We start from the raw sequence: 17482 nt of genomic DNA on the forward strand, positions 1-17482 counted from the left end.
TTCACACCTGCAAATTCCTTCTCCCACATCATATATGATAACATTGACAGCTTCCCGGGATCAGGATGTGAATATCTTTTGGAAGGCCATTATTCAGCCTACCACAGTACAGCTTTTTGGTCTTCGCTTTAGCTTTCATTAGCCTGGACACAATTTGCTTTTCACCTAGCACAAGAGCAGGAAAAAAATTTTATCTAGGGTGAGCATAATGGTGCAAAAACTAGAATTTCAACCTCCAGCACTTTGAGACCCACTTTAGGAAGGCCACCTTTGTGAGGGCAGTACTTTTGTTCTTTTTCAAAACTATAAGAGGACCAAGTTATAGTGAAGAGCACATGCTCAAGAAAAATTGCCTTGCTCCACATTTAACTACTGAAAGATATTTTTAGAACGTACATTTGAACCCTTTTCCATCTGATAACTGAAGGAAAAATAAATAACTAAATTTACTAGAAAAAAGTATTTTGGATGTTGTGACACTGGTTTCTACCTTCTTATCATTTATTAAGTTGTGTCATTCTCAGAAACTCAGCCAGGGTTGAGTTAGGCAGGAAGGGAACAGGATTATTTATTTACAGTGCAGTCTAGAGAATTTTAAAATAATAGACTTTTCAATAAATTGTAAAATTTCTCCTTGATAGATGTTACATTGAACCATTCTCTTTTTCTGTTTTATGCCCCCCTAAAGAGCTCTTTGAAAAATGAACTTCAATTTGTAACCCAAGGGTAACAGAACAAAGATTCTCTGCTTCTTTATCTTTCATTTTAAGGCTTTGTAAGATAATTTTGCTAGTAGAGGAGGAAGGAAGGAGATTCGCTTTTGAGGTCAAGGTATTTGCAGAGGGAACAGCACCTGTTACTCTCTGGCCTACACTCCTTGTGTGCAGAACACTTTCCTCTTGGCTTAGCAGAAATTAGGTCAATGCCTACAGGTTTCATGGCTACTGAATTAAGATACAACATCCTCACTTTAAAGCTAATCTTGTATAGACATAAATACGGTCCATTGCTATTATTATTCTGTTTTTGCTATTGACATTCATCTATTTTTTAAAAAAGAATCACATTATAACATTACAAACAGTGTCAAGTTTATTTTAAGCATTTACTGCTGAGATTTAAACCATTTCCAGGTTATATAACAGGTATTCAGATGTGGAACTGAACAAATCTCCAGTTTCTCGAGCTGTTTACCCTTGGCTCAGCTCAACGTTTATCATCTTTCACTGGGGTGATAAGTAGCTTTACTAAGAAGAACCTAATTCTCCATTTTGTTTCAGCTCCCACATCAGAACTTAATACTTATTCATGTTCTCTGCGTGAGTTTCTTGGGACATTTCTACTTAGTCACACCTTTCTGCTGCTGTTAAATAGGAGGCTATGTTCCAGAGGCAACATTATTCAGTTTCCATCATGAACATTTGCAAAAGCTTGTTTTCAGTGCTGCTCTGTCCTAGGACAGAGTGGACGTCTGTGTAGGGAAGGAGTACACATTTCCTTCACCCTCCAGACCTCTAAATCTAAGTAAGTTTCTTGGTGCCACTTTATATTGATGCCTTAGACATTTATTTTAAGCATACTTTCCCAGTTTTTATAAAGCAGAAATAAAACTTAAAGTACCCATTTAAAAATATATTTAGTATTTTTATTTCATCTTTTCAAGGATCATATATTTTCACCTCATTCTTGATCCTGTCTGAGAATCACTGACGTGGGAAGATTTTCTGTTGAATATTTTTAGACATCTATAACTCTGCTGTTAGGAATTCATGTAACAAGTAGGTGGAGACCTACTAAATGAGCTATTCTAATCTTAAAATCCCAAAGTGATTGGTCCAGTCCTACTCAAGGATTTAAGATTCTTCCTGGACAGCATTGTTAATCTTTTAGAAACTCTCTATTAGTTTTTTACCTGTAAGTAGTAAACTTGCAGTCTTTGTTTAATTTTGGGTTAGCTTCTTAGTGTTTACAACTATTATTAACAATGGATAAGATTATGATAGGTGCATACAGCACTTTCTAATTCACGTAAACTAGTTAAACTGCACTAAAGTTAAAGAATGGAAAAAATATGTGAACATACGAACCTCAGAACTAAGTGTCTTGGCAGGATATTGGACCAAGAGTCGGAATGCCTGTGGTTAAGGGAAGGGTACTGATATCGGTGATTTTTTTATTGACAGTCTACATGCCAGGCATTTTACATATATTATTCCAGCAGTCCCCAACCTTTTTGGCACCAGGGACCATTTTCATGAATGATAATTTTCCACTGACGGGGCGGGGGGATGGTTTCAGGATGATTCAAGTGAATTACATTTATTGTGCACTTTATTTCTAGTATTCTATTATTTCTATTATTATTTTATTGTAATATATAATGAAATAATTATACAACTCACCCTAGGTTGGGGACCCCCCATTCAAACCCAGTTTGGCCATTTACAAGTTGCGTTATCTTGGACATGTTCCTTAATAGTTTTGTACCTCAATTTTCTCATTTGTCAAAATGAAACCAAAAAACCAAAATATTCTTAGAGTTATTTTGAGGATTAAAAAATTGCATATACCCTAGTACTCTGGAAGGCCGAGACGGCAGGATCGCTTGAGCTCAGGAGTTTGAGACCAGCCTGAGCAAGAGCAAGACCCCATCTCTACTAAAAACAGAAAAATTAGCCAGGCATCGTGGTGTGTGCCTGTGGTCCCAGCTACTCAGGAGGCTGAGGCAGGAAGATCTGGCAAGCCCAGGAGTTTGAGGTTGCAGTGAGCTACTATGACGCCATGGCACTCTATCCAGGGTGACAGAGCAAGACTCTGTCTCAAAAAAAAAAAAAAAATTACATGTACCTTGTTAAGACTAGTGCCTGGCACAAAGTAAACACTATGTGAATGTTTGCTATTAACATCTCTCACTGAAGAGGATACCAAGGTTCTGAAAAGCTAGAGAACCAGGCCATGGTAGATGAACTTATAAGAGGATGGATTTGAAGTCCACACAATGTTCTCTATTCCAAGCAGTTTCTCATTTTAGTCTTGGCTCTATGTTTAGCTAACATTGTAATCTTAGGTAAGTCACTTAATACCTCTGGGCTTGGTTCATCATTTATAAAACAAATGTGTGGGGGTTAACATTTATGGTCCCATTCAATTCTAATATTCCATAGATTGTATTATGAGCTTAGGTAACCAATGAACACTTACTTGGCCGCTGGGAAAATTTGTTTTTCTCTAGAAACAGGTAGAGACTGAAATAGGTAGCCCTAGGCATGTGGTGGATAGTCATTCAAAGTGCATAGTAGAATTATACGTGGAAGGTTCCCCCATGGTGAGAACAGTTCACCCCCGCGCAGTTGGGTTTAAGGTGTTTCAGTATCAGGTAGCCTACGCCCCAGGCTTGGGAAGGGAAGAACTTTTCACTCATTTTGTTAAACTAGAATATAGGGGATAACCTAAATTCACCTGACAATAGTACAAAAACAAAATAAATGAATGTTGGACAAACTTAGGCTTTGGTTAAGACAGGGATGAATGAAAAGGGGAAAGCTTTTGAGATTTTTGAAGCCACACGAGGGAGAAAACCCATGACTGCCGTGAAGTTTTCTTAGGCACTGGAGAAAAAAATTAGGTGGCACCAAAGTTATTTGACACCAGCAATCTGGAAGACAGTAAACATAGTTTTATTCCAAATGCTGAGTCATACTTATGGTGACTAGGAGAAACACTCAAGACTCTAACTTCCCTGAGATCTTGGTCTTCAGTAGCTTGCCTTCTGCTGAAATAATTACTTCATGTTTTTAAACTCGGTTATGGTCAGTGCTTCCCTTCCCATACCCCTACTTAGATTTTCCCCCTTTTAGCTTCATGAGCTAAAAGAAGCAATAGCAGGTGTTTGTTGAGAAGGGAAGATTTTTAAAAATAAATTGTTTGTAGACTTATGATAGCATAATACTTAATTTTGAAGAGCAATTCCTAAATTAGTGATTATGCCCATCCCCCCATAAAATTATCTTAATAATAAAAATAAAAGGCTTAGGCATATGGGAAATTGTGCTCCTGTTAGATAACTCAATCAGCAACCAGACTCTTTCAGTGCAATTCTTGCTATACTAAGAGCAAGTCACAGGGGCAGAGATAGGGAGGCTGAAAGCTACTTTAGGTACTCATAAATAGTATCCTTAAAAAATGTTTTAAAATGTTATGTGTCAGGCTAAAAAGAAAAATATTTTATATTTGGTTTTTATATTTGATTCCCTTTAGAAAATGTTGATGGAGTAAATAGGGAATAATTTTCGATTTTATAAGTTTCTGTGAAATCTTAAAGCAAAAATATCATAAATCTCTGCATTTTGAAATTATCTAGTCTTCATTTTTAAAAGTTAACAACTTTTAAAATATGTTCTAAATAACTTACACTCTGATTACAAGCCAGCAATGTTTTTATCCAGTAAATGAAAATACCTACTATACAACAGTTTCCTATTTATTTTATTATTTATTTTAGAGACAGGCTGGAGTGTATGGTGCAGTCATAGCTCACTGCAGCCTCCAATTCCTAGCCTCGAGCGATCCTCCCACCTCAGCCTCCCAAGTAGCTGGGACTTAAGGCAGGTGGCACCACACTCAGCTAATTAAAAATTTTTTTTGTTCAGACAGGGTCTCAAATTCCTGACCTCAAGTGATCCTCCTGCTTTGGCCTCAGCCTCCCAAAGTGCTGGGATTACTGGTGTGAGCCACTGTGTCTGGTCTAGTTTCCTATTTATTTTATTTTATTCAAGGCAATAGTTGAGATTAGACTTGTATATGGAAAGTGGGGAAGTGGGAAATGTAGAGCAGAGGTGGGTGGTTTTGAAAAAGATTCAGAGTGAATTGCAGGCTGCTCAGTTTAGCTTCCGGGTCTGTCCTCCTTTACCCTCCTCCCATACAACAACTTGTTCCTTCCGTGCCCTTCCTGCATCCCACCAGGTGCCTACGACCTTCTGCTTTCCTTTGGTTGCTTTGGACTCCAACTTTGGCAAGAGAAATCATATCCAATGCTCTTGACTTTTCTCTCTCTCCTCCCACATCCTACCTCCTACCCTCTACCTCCTCCCATATCCTAATCAGACCCAGGGTCTGATGGATGGTCTTGGGTCATTGATGAGAACTGGATCCCTGCTGGCCTGTTAGCTAGCAAGGTGACTCGGACCTGTGGGGAAATTAAACAGCAGCCATAGCAGGTCCTGAGACAAATCCTTCACCTAAGCATTCGTTTCAAACCAATAAACACTTAACCATCTGTTATGTTACTGGCACTGTGCTAGGCACCAGAGTGTAACAGATGGTTTCCATTTTCCAAGCACTGAACTGTTCTGGGAGAATTAGTGGGAAGGAAATCCAGGCCTGGAACCCCATTCAACCAGATTATTCCTTTTCTAGGTAACATGTTGCACTTTCAGATAATAAATATTTGGGATTTGAAAAAAAAAAATGTGGAAAGCATTGCTTGATATGTGGATGACCTAAAGGGGGGAAAAAGAACCTGAGGCGAATTTAATATAAGTAGAGAATTTATTTGAGCCAAGTTTGAGGACTGCAATTCCTCAAATTGCCCTGAATATATGATCCAATTGGCAGCAGTTACAAGTGGGTTTTTAAAGGAAAAGTACAGGCAGTTCAAAGCTGTTCACGAATAAGTTACATAAAATAAACATAAGCTTTTGATTGGCTATACATTGTTTTTTTGTATCACAAATTATAGGAACAGGAAGATCAAGGGTAAGGTTGCTAATCGAGAACAAAATGCCTTTAAACAATTGCCCCAGGCATGGGTGTGGGGTGTGACTAAAGTGCCATACTGGTCTCTCAAGGCATGATAAATTTTGCATACTTCACATAGTTCCGACTGCTCTGGGCAACTTTCTTTCCTCAATTACTAGGCCTGGAAGCTCTGGCTACATATTAGGATCCCTCGGGGGAGCCTTTAAACAGTGGCGCTCAAACTTTAGTGTGCATCAGAACCGCCTGAAGGGTTAAATCTGGTAGCTCAGCCCTAGCCCCAGAGTTTATGAATCAGGTAGTCTGGAGTCAAGTAGAGAATTTGCATTTCTATCAAGTTTTCAGGTGATGCTGAAGCTGCACTTTGAGAGCCACAGTTTTAAAACATGAGAATTTCCAGGCTCCACCTTCAGACTGATTGCCTGGGTGTGGGGATGGGAATCTGGCATTATTACCTTCGTCCTCCAATTAAAATGTGTATACAAGGGTGAGAGGCACTGTTCCACTGGATGGACTGTGGTTGGTTTCCCGAAGTTACTATGAATTTGGGAACTAATGAGTATACTTATAATTCTGGGTCAATTATCGGGATTCGGCGGTATTTAAGGACATTAAATAAATGACAACTGCTTTTAAAAAACACCACTGCGATTTTTATGCAAACTAATTTGGCCGCCTTCCTTTGGAAGGCCTTTCCGACCATCCCCTGGATATTTTCCAATGCCACGGTAGACACGTTCTTAGTACAGCACCCAGAGTTCTTCAGAGGAAGTCTCTTCAATGAGAGGGGTCCATTTCAACCCCGTCCGCGCAGTCCCTGGGTCCCCTCGGGCTCCCCTAGCCCTTGTAGTTCCAACAAGTGAGCTGGGCATGCTCAGTGGACAGGGTCGGTTTTGGGGGGTGCAAGTGGGAAGGAAGCCTGCTGCTCCGCTGCCGGGGCTCACCGTCTCCCCCCACCTGTACGAGGCTGGGCTGGAGGAGACTGTGCTCAGCTCCCCGCACCCCGGTGCTTGGGCTTGGTCTTCCCTGCGGGTCCCCGCGCTGTCACTCAGGCGAGTGGCCAGGAGGCCTAGCGTGCCTCCTGAGCGCGCGGGGGGAGCCGGGGCGAGGGCTTTGGCTCCGATCGCGGGGTCCCAGGGGTCCGCCCGCCTCCCAGACGCGTTTTTAGGCCCAGGGAAGCCTGCCTGCCGGGAGGTGCGGAGTAGGGGAAGCCAGATCCGGGGCGGGCGACGAGAAGTCCTCAGGTAAGCCAGTCCCGCCAGCGTGCAGGCGGCCGAGTGTCTCCCGTCTCCCAGGCAGATGGCCAGGGCGGCCCGCAGGGGGGAGGGCACAGGAAACCGGACACCGCCACCGTCTTCTCCCGGCCTAGCCCAACTGAGGCTTTCGGGGCTGGAGTCAGGCACGGCCAAGGCGCAAAGCAGAAACTGCAGCCCGGGGCGAGGTCATCGCGTCCGCCGCGGCGCGGCCCCACCAGGCAGGACCTGTGTCCCCGTGTCCCCACGTAGTCACGTTCATTGGGCGGCGGAGATTTCGCTTGCTAGTCGCCCGCTGGTTTGCAACGCTTCCCCCCAAGCCCGGCCCGGGTTCCCGCCTCCGCTTCCGTGTTTCCCGGCTGGGCCGGGGGAGCCCGGGCCGAGGGATCCCGGCTGGGTGTGGCGCCGCGCCGCCAGGGTCAGCCCTCGGGAGGGAGGAGGCGCAGGAGCGGGAGGAGGAAGTCGCGGAGGAGGCGGGGGCGCGGCGTCGCCGGGCGCGTCGGGTGACTCCGGCCCAGCCCGCCCGGGTGACACCCACGCGCCTCGCTGCGAGCACCAGGGCCGAGTGTCTGATTCTGGGGGGAGGCAGACTCCGCCCTGGCTGGAGGAACTGGGTGCTCTTGCTTGCTGTCCCCTCGCGCTTGAGGATAAATCTCAGGTGTGTACTTCCTGGGAGACCCCTTCCTCAGTCCCCAGGCTTCTGGAGGGAGCGGTCCCTTTCTGACCGGGAAGAGTCTTCTGGGACTCCAGTGTTGCTGTAGGTGGTGGCGGGAAACTGGGGACAGATTTAGAATTTCTCTCCACCGACAGATGGACTCGTTCTTATCTAGGGTTTAGTTGTTCACATTTTTGAGGGGGTTAGGGTGTAATACATTTGTAATCCACTTAGTAAAGTGGTAGGACTTTTGGGCGAAGGTTGGTATCTCATTGAAAGTTTATGCAAACTTTTAGCGTGGGGAACTGTGTAGCCTGATAGGAAGGACTGTTGCTCCCTTCCGAAACGAGGGTGGGAACGATTCTGGAAGAGGGCTGAGGCGTCTTTGAGAAACTCAGCTGCTGGAGTGTGGCCGTCCTAGGAGGAAATGGAAGGCGTACGCTGATGAACTGAAAACAGCCTCTACGCCCCACGTAGTAACTTTTACGAGCAAAAATATGCAAAGAGTGCTTTGGCAGGAAGGTAGCTGGGTAAATGAAAGTGTAGCTCTTAGCAGATGATCTTTAGTCTGGCTTCCACCCTGGGTAGAGGAATATTAACTCCCAGAACAGCCATCCTTGAGTTCTAAAGTGATTTACAAACACAAATTCTCACGAAGTGTTAATGACATGGGCAGTCCAAATCATAGCAAACATTATAAATATCATAGGAGTCCGCTATAGAAATAGCTAGCAGCAAATTTAGTCAACTTACAGTTGTATAAAATAGCTGAGGGAAGGAAGTTGGTAAGTCACACTGAGTCTTTATTGCTTAAAACAAAACTTAGTGTTTTGCATATGTTCCAAGTTTAAGAGATGTGAAGTTTCTTTTTGGAGTGTGGAGGATACTGGTAGCTGTCACGCTGGGGCCAGGCACTTCTTGGTAGCTACTGACCACTCTAGTCTCTGAGTCCTACAGTTCTTGCTGGCCATCCATGACAGCTGGATGCCATTGCCCAAGGGGGACCATGCGCAGCCTGGGGAACCTTGTGATGTGGATGTTGAAATCCCTCTGTGTTTCTCATTTCTCACAGGGGCTTTATATCAAGTTACAGCACTCCCTTGATTTTTACAAATCAGCTCTTCAAGTAATGCAGCAATAGTATAGTGAATAGTGGATTAAAAGATGGGATTTCTGGGCTTGAGAATCAACATTATTGTAACAGTCCATTCTGATAGCTCAGAGTCACTTTATGAGGAAATTCTAAGCAGTCTTAGAGTTGTCCTTCTTTTCCCTCCCTCTGATTTATTAAAAGATGCAATGACTTGGTTCAGTTATTGACAAGGGGGCCACAGTGTTGCCAATTGTCAGTGGGTCTTACTCCCCCCTTTTGATTTTTGTTACTATTTAATCTAATTATATTGAAAAGATGCCATTATCATTGTGCATCACTCATCTTGGCAATCTATTTTAACTTTAACAACTGTCCTGTTTGGTTATTTATTTGTTTTTTGCCTTTCACCATTAGACTATAAGTTCTAGGAGAGTAGGGCTTGGTCTGTCTCTCACACTTTGTTTTCTTTCTTCTTCTTCGTCTTTTTTTTAAAGAGATAGTGTTTTGGTCTGTCACCCAGGATGATGTATAGTGGTGTGGTCATAACTCAACTGCAGACTTGAACTCCTAGGCTCAAAGAGATCTTCCTGCCTCAGCTTCCAACGTAGCTAGGACTACAGGCATGCACCACCATGCCTGGCTATTTTTTAATTTTTGTAGAGACGATCTCACTCTATTGCCCAGGCTCTTCTCTGACCTCAAGTGGTCCTCCTGCCTCATCCTCCCGAAGTACTGGTATTATAGGCATCAGCCCCGATGCCTGGCTTGTCTCACACACTTTCAAATCTCTAATACCTAGGGTGGTGACTAGCTTGTAACAAGTGCTCAATAAATGTTTCTCCATAAGTGACTGAACTGTAGAACAAACTCTAGCTGAGTGTACTGGGAGAGAAAAACAAAGACTGTGGCTTTAGTTAATCTATTTAAACTCATGAAACCTCAATTGTCTCATTGGTAAAATGTGGATAATGACATATGTCATGTGTACAGTTGCGAATGATGGACCCGCCAGATAGTAGACTTCAAAATATTAGCTTCCTTCTTTCTTATATGTTTTCTTCTTAAATTCAAATAGAAAAATTTGGGCAAAGAATAGAGTTAGCTTGATAATTCAGCTCTTGTGTGTTGTACATGAATTATCCAGTCCTTCTTGCCTTTAATTTGGGGTGTGTGTGTGTGTGTTGGGGTGGAGGGATTAGGTGGGTGGAGAGAGGTGAATTAGTGGTGGCTGTGGTCATTAGAGACAGGAAGCAATCTCCAGGTCATTATCCAATTTCTCCTTTATAATTTTTGAATGCAACAATGCTTCTGATTAGGTTTTCCAAAACTTGATTCTTTCTACTTGTCAACACCCGACTCACAGGGCTGTCCTAAGTGCAGAGACAACACTTGAAAAAGAGCACGATAAATCAAATTATGCATAGCACTTGGGTTCTTAAATGAAGTTTTTAAATGAAGTCTTGTGCAGCATTATATAGTAATAAGTGCTAGATAAAGAAAAAGTATGGTTATCCTCTTTTGAGAAACTTAGAGTTTGTTTAACAAGGTAAAATATATAGATGTAAAATGATTGGAGACCAATATAAAATCTTGCATAATCATTTACCTAGTGGTAGGATGTTGGTTATAACTGATGTGGTAACGGAAGGAAGAGGTTAATACAGGCTCAACTAATTAATAATTGGAGACAGCTTCCTGGTGAAGGGAATGTCACTTTAGTAAAACTTAAAGTCTTTAGAGAGACTTGAAGTTTCCTGGAGATTACAGCAGAAGATCATCTGTGTTTCAAGTGTTTGCTATTTTGTACTTCATTGTGTGAAAAAGCCAACACAATCATGTACTCTCAAAAATGATCTTTCTGTGGAAAATTATGAGAAATCTTCAATAAAATTATATATGTGCACGAAATAATACTTTTCACTCTGTCTCTAAAGTTTAAAGCCCAGAATTGGTGTTAGAAATTATAACTCTTTATTCTTGTCACTTTTAACACACTTGCTTAAAAATGTGTCGGATGGCCTGCCTGTTCGTCTATCCAGTTGTGACAATGGAATATATTTTTTATCTGAGTTGTCAGGGGAAAATTATTAGTCATCAGGGCTCTGACTCCCCACAATTAGCTACATTCAGGATTATGGTTATGGGAGATAGGGAAGGACTGAATAGAGCTAAAAGAAGAAGAAGATAAAGTAGGTTTTAATTGCTCATCAAAATACTTAGATAATTCCACCATGTCTTACCACCTTTGAGATAAGAAGAAAACTTGGAAGTGGTGTGTTACGGGAAGAAGAAACTAACAAAAGGTATGTTTTACATTACCTTGTTTTAGAATTGTTGATCTGATGGGTGAAAGAAATGTAAGAGAGAGAGAGATGTTCAAATTCAACGCCAACTGAGAAAGACAAGGGCCAATGTGGCTACAAGCCAGGAAATCCCTAACAACTAGACCTCTTCCTGTGATACATGACCAGGGATTGATCTCCGGAACATTTAAGAAAAAGGAAGCAAGAGATGTTGATGGTTTGAATACCTGAGGATGTTTAGATAATGATTGTGGGTCAGAGTTTGTCCAGAATTTTAATTTATTTCCTGACATGAATGTGAATGTGTTCTTTTAAAGTTTTTTTTTTTTTGCTTGTTTCAGGATTTCATCTTTTGTTGGAGGTTCTTACTGGTTCATCTGGGCTGTGTATTTCTTCCTACATCATACTCGTGCTTTTGTTTCCCATTTTTCAGTTTAGAATTTTATGTTCTTTTAAAATCAGATTTCTGATTTATGTAGCAAAAATATGGTTTCTGATTTTTTAGGTCAAGCTTTGGTTCTATTAGTTTACAGAATTAATGGGAAAAAATTAATTAATAGGTGTCTCGCTCTCAACTAAAAATTTATTGTGACATATTGTGATATATAATAATATGAAATATATTATTCTCCAATTCCTGAGTCAAGAACTTCTAAGACCCTTGGAGTCTTTAGAGTGATGAGTGTCTTTTTCTATACTAATGAGATAACAGGTGACTCTTGGTGGGCCCCTAGTTAGCTTCAGGATGGGAATGGGGGCTGGTGCCTTAGGAGCCAGCTGTCTGTGTGATTAGAGGGCTGGAAGTTTCAGCCTCATCCTAGACCTCTGGGGAGAGAGGAGGGACTGGAAATTGAGTCAATCACCAGCGGCCAATGATTTAATCAATCATGCCTACCTAATGGAGCCTTCATAAAAACTCTAAATTATGGGGTTCAGAAAGCTTCTCAGTTAGGGAATACACAGAGGTGCTGGAAGGCTGGTGTGCCCGGAGAGGGCATGGAAGCTCTGTGCCCATTCCTCCATACCTTGCACTGCGCACCTCTTCCTGTGGCTGTTCATTTGTATCCTTTGTAATATCTTTTGTAATAAACTGGTAAACATTAATAAAGTGTTTTCCTGAGTTCTGTGAGCTGTTATAGCAAATTATCCAATCTGAGGAGGGGGTTTTGGGAACCCCCAATTTGTTTTTTTTTCTCTTTTCTCTCTCTCTTTTTTTTTTTTGAGACAGAGTCTCGCTCTGTTCCCTGGTCTGGAGTGCTGTGGTGTCAGCCTAGCTCACAGCAACCTCAAACTCCTGGGCTCAAGCTATGCTTCTGCCTCAGCCTCCCGAGTAGCTGGGACTACAAGCATGCGCCACCATGCCCGGCTAATTTTTTCTATTTTTCGTTGTTCAGCTAATTTCTTTCTATTTTTAGTAGAGATGGGGTCTCACTCTTGCTCAGGCTGGTCTCAAACTCCTGACCTTGAGTGATCCTCCTGCCTTGGCCTCCCAGAGTGCAAGGATTACAGGCGTGAGCCACCGCACCGGGCGAGAACCCCCGATTTGTAGCCAGATCGAACAGAAGTATGGATTATCTGGTATCCACTATTTTCAACTGGCATATGAAGTTGGGGGCAGTTTTGCGGGACTGAGCCCTTAACCTGTGGGGTCCGCACTAGCTCTGTGCAGTTAATGTTAGAATTGAATTGTATTATAGGACATTCATTTGGTGTCCCCAGAGAATTAGAGAATTGGTTGATGTAGAAACCTCACACATTTGGTGTCAGAAGTGTTGTGAGTAGGGAAACGTTTCTTCTTTAAATATATATTAACAAAACTTGTAGACATTATTTGGGGACATCTTTTAATTATTCAGGCAAAATAAAATAATTACTCATGTACTATATATTTTTTTTTAACAATGAGATACTGTCAAAGTGTGGGTGCTTTTAGAACAATGACTGCTTAATTTAGGTTTTTCAAGCCTTATATTTTTCAAATAGTGACATGTCCTTTGTGGAACTCATAATTGATTGCCTATATATATCTTTCTATAAAAAGTTTTAATATAGAGGGAAAAACAAACCTCACAAACTATAAGAGAGACTGTTTTCTGCAAATGAGATTTCTATTATAGAAGCTGCTACTGTCAAATGAAATGGCCTCTTAGAATGGCTTGGTGACGGCGAGTGACATGTGCAGAATGCTTTATTACTTACCTTATATCCTCTGGTGACCACTAAGGCAAGGGACAAACTTCAGGTTGTTATATACATATGAGGAACAAAAGTTTATGTTCAAGATAAACATATTAGGAAAATTTTGATCACATTTCATGCCTTTTTTTTTTTTGAGACAGAGTCTCACTCTTTTGCCCTGAGTATAGTGTGGTGGCATTGTTAGCCTAGCTCACAGCAACCTTAAACTCCTGGACTCAAGTGATCCTCTTGCCTCAGCCTCCCAGGTAGCTGGGGCTATAGGTGCACACCATGACACATGGCTAATTTTTCTATTTTTAGTTGAGATGGGGTCTCACTCTTGCTCAGGCTGGTCTCGAACTCCTGAGTTCCAGCAATCCTCCTGCCTCAGCCTCCCAGAGTGCTAAGATTACAGACACGAGCCACTGCACCTGGCCTCATGCCATTTTTATTTCAAGAAAACACGGTAAGCTTCTAAACGTACTTCAGAATTGATAAAAATAATACAATTCAGAGTACTAGGTTTCAAAAGTCATTTTCCTTTTATTTAAACTGAATAAAGGAAGGATGTTTTGTTTCATTGTGGTAATGCCAAAACTACTTTGATCATGTCATGTTCTGCTCCACCCTTCCTTGCTCTGCCCTATTGGATAAAGTTCCAAATATTTGTCTTGGAGTTAATGGACTTCTCCAGTCTTGCCCCAAATAGTAAAGTTCTGCCCTTATCCTCTCTGTGATCCAGCCAAATTGGACTAATTGGAAATTCCCCAAATCTATCTTATCCCTACTGCTGCTCCTATGCTAAAAATGCTCTTCCTTCTACTTCACCTTTTTGAAATCCTACCAATCTTTGAGAGCCTTGACCACTGGCTACCAGTTTTCCCTCAAAGCTTCTGTCAGAAGTGTCTTACACATTTACTAAACCCTTCAACTACTCTTTCTATGCCACTCACAAGTCCCTTATAGACCCCTATGCATTGTAGTTATTTGCAAACATGCATATGACCCCGTGGAAGGTCAAACAGAACAAGGCTGGATCTTACATAGTTTTATAGACCTCACATGCCTAATCCAAGTGCCTTCCTCATGGGTGAAACCTTGTAAATAGTTTGCTTGAATGAGTGCCTCATAATTGAGTCATCCCTTAATTATCCAAGAAATAAGTGATAAGAATGGGTTGGCTTTGATTGATTGGACAGCAGATGACACATGGGCAGTTGGATTTCAGATAATCAATTCAACTGGATACTTTAAGCTTTATATTTTTTAGACCTCTCTTTTCTCACTAGACATATAGCAGTTTTAATATTTTAAGGATTTTTAGGAGAGAGAAAGGAAATTACTACAGGTGGACTGACATTATAAAAGGAATGCCCGAAGCAAACCAGTGCAGAATCTCCCGATGACGAGGTCACTTGATGTCCAGTGAGGGCTCAGCACCTCCTAGGGCTCCCTTCTCCGCTGATTTCACCTTCTTCCCCCTGCCCACCCACCTAATCCAATCTCTTAAGAAGGAATCTGGAAAATTAATTTATAACAAGATGATTGATAAAAATTACCTTGTCATCCTTATGAAAGATCTCTGGATTCTAAGGCAGCAAAACCTTGGGGACCATTTATGTTGGCTAGGTCTAAGGAGACTTTGGGGAGCAGTATTTATTTCTGAGCATCCCTGAAGTCACATAATAGTCACGTAAGTGTGGTGTTGGTCAATCTCTGCAACTTTCACCTTTCTCCTCTGTAAAACGGGCTGCATGAATTTAAAGTCCATAAAAAGCATGAAGTGTTTTATTACTCTTGTCCTGCCTAAGAGGAAGCCAGTCTTGGCTAGTGAGTTCTGTTCACCTCTGGGCTCTGGCCTAACTTTTCCTCTTATTTCTTGGAGTTCTGGGTTTTTTTCTAAGCCTCTCCAGATGTCACATTCATATCCAGAGGATGCCACATTCCTTGTATCTCCCTCCAGTATTATGGTCATAGAATCCATCATAATAAGTATATTTTCACTTTTTTCTTTCATTATGTTTGCTAGTATTAACCCCTTTCCCCCATCCCAGCTCACCGTTAAGTAGCTGGGATACTTACTAGATTCACAGAATTTTAAAATAGGAAGGCACTTAGAGATTTAACCCAACCCTGTTTTTTTCATATTAATAATAAATAATAATGCTAAGTATTTATTGAGCAACTGCCATTTTCTAGGCAGTGTGCTGAGGACTTTGTGTACAATATTTCATGTATTAAGTGAGCCCTGTCATATCAGTGAGCAGAGGCCCAGAAATTAAGTGACTCACTCAAAGCCATATATGTAGTTATTTTCTGGTGTGGCAGGAACTCCTTTGAAAACTGTAAAGAAATAATAAAATCAAGAGATACTTCTACTCCCATTTCTGTAATGTATTTCCTGATTTTTGCTACTTTGTATTCCTCTGTGCAACTCACTTAACTTTGTCTTTTAAGACTTACACTTCCTAATACTTTACCCTGTGGTTCAAAAGTTTCCACCAGTGATGGCCACTCAGTTGAACCCGTAGCACAGCATGCCTGTCTAAAACAATATTCCTTGTGATTTGACTTCTAGGAACTCAGGACATTGTTAAAATTTTCTTAGTCTTCATGTATGTAGAAACAGCCTGCAACTTGGTATCAGTCTGCTTTGGTACTGGAAAAATGAAAACAATCATGCAAATAGGGGTACATACAAATTTATGTTTTCCAGCTTTAGCCATGAGGCAAGTCTTTTACTTGTTTCTAGACAGCACCTTTTTCCATTTCTTGCTGTGATTTTTCCAAACCTTCAGCGTTTTCTTTGAGTTTTTTTTTTTTTTAAATCTCACCTGTACATTTCTTTACCAGAAGATGATTGTTAGTGGCTAGGGCAGACTAAACTGTTAGAACAGAAAGACCTGAGAATAGGTAAAAGCTCAAAGGCAAGGTTGGTGGATGCTGGTTCAGGCACTCTGTATTCTTCCATTTTGTGACTCAGCCATCCCACAGGGCTTTGTTTTCAATTACATCCAGCTAGTGGAAGGTGAAAGGGAAGAAGCATATCCACTTTCTAAACACGTAGTCTTTTTTTTTTTTTTTTTTTTTTTTAACAGATAGGGTCTCTCTCTGTCTCCTGGGTTATAGTGCAGTGGCATGATCACAATTCACTGCAACCTTGAACTCCTTGGCTCGAGTGAACCTCCTGCCTCAGCCTCCGAAGTAACTAGTACTACAGGTGCGTGCCACCAGACCCAGCTAATTTTTAAATGCTTAGTCTTGACATGAATGTATCAGTTTCACTCATATACTGTTGGCTAGAAGTCTCTAGTGTAGTGACACTTACCTGCAAGGGAGATTGGCAAATGTAGTGTAGCTGGGAGACCAGGAAGAAGAGAATACAGGTTTTTGGTAAAGAGTTAGCTGTCCCCTTTGCTGTGTCCTTACATCCTACTATACTGAGAAAACAGAGATATCATATTATACTTAGTATCATATCATACTTAATATCTTGCTCTCCTTTCCATATTTTCCCTGTGTCTGAATCCATCAACTCCCTCATTAACCCCCCACTTAGAAGTGGTTATCCAAAGTTAATGATTTCCCCAATGCTCTGGATCCCCCATCCATTCAGATACCTTATTCTATAAAATTTCTCCACGTTCACCTACATTTCAAATTTTACAAGAATGCTCAAGAATCTCCCATCACAAAATAAGCAAGACTAGTAATGAAAACTGTTCCTTCATCCTGTACTCCCCTCTAGCTACGTGCTCTCTTTCTCCTTTCCTTCAAGCTATACTTCCTCACAGTACATGTTATGTGTTATTTTTCTACTTCTTCACTTTCCATTCACTCCAGAACTGTTGGAAAGCTGGCTCCAAGCTCAGATGAATCTGTTCTTGTTAGGATTATTGGTGACCCCCTGACTGGCAGATCAATGGGATTTTATTACTTAAAATTTCTGTGATTCTGTCCATTCCCTCCTTTGTGAAACCGGATTTTCATTAGGCTACTGTGACACCTAGTTTTCTCTTGGACTACTCCTTATGGACCTCTCTGTAGGTTCTTTCTTTTGATATTGGAATTTCCAGGTTATGTCCTTAGTACCCTGTTTTCTTTTTGTTGATGTTTATTGCACCGTGTTTATCAATATCCCCGAATTCAGTAAATCCCAAATCAATGTCCCCAACCAGACCTCTTCCCTGAGGTCAGACATTTCCACTTGGGTTTGCCCCGGACTTGTCATGTCTTCCTCCTTCTC

At 41.4% G+C, this 17482-nt stretch overlaps 1 protein-coding gene across 1 annotated transcript in view; it reads left to right on the forward strand.

Moving 5' to 3' along the window:
• Positions 1–7608: 7608 nt before the first annotated feature.
• Positions 7609–17482, forward strand: part of GPD2 (glycerol-3-phosphate dehydrogenase 2 (mitochondrial)) — a 139075-nt gene continuing 129201 nt past the window's right edge. The window contains exon 1 of the mRNA XM_012640782.1: positions 7609–7665. The gene's annotated coding sequence lies outside the window, so the exon portion shown is untranslated. The remainder of the gene's footprint in view (positions 7666–17482) is intronic.

The sequence above is a fragment of the Propithecus coquereli genome, unplaced genomic scaffold (assembly GCF_000956105.1).
Source record: "Propithecus coquereli isolate 6110/MARCELLA unplaced genomic scaffold, Pcoq_1.0 Scaffold157, whole genome shotgun sequence".
NCBI lineage: Eukaryota > Metazoa > Chordata > Mammalia > Primates > Indriidae > Propithecus > Propithecus coquereli.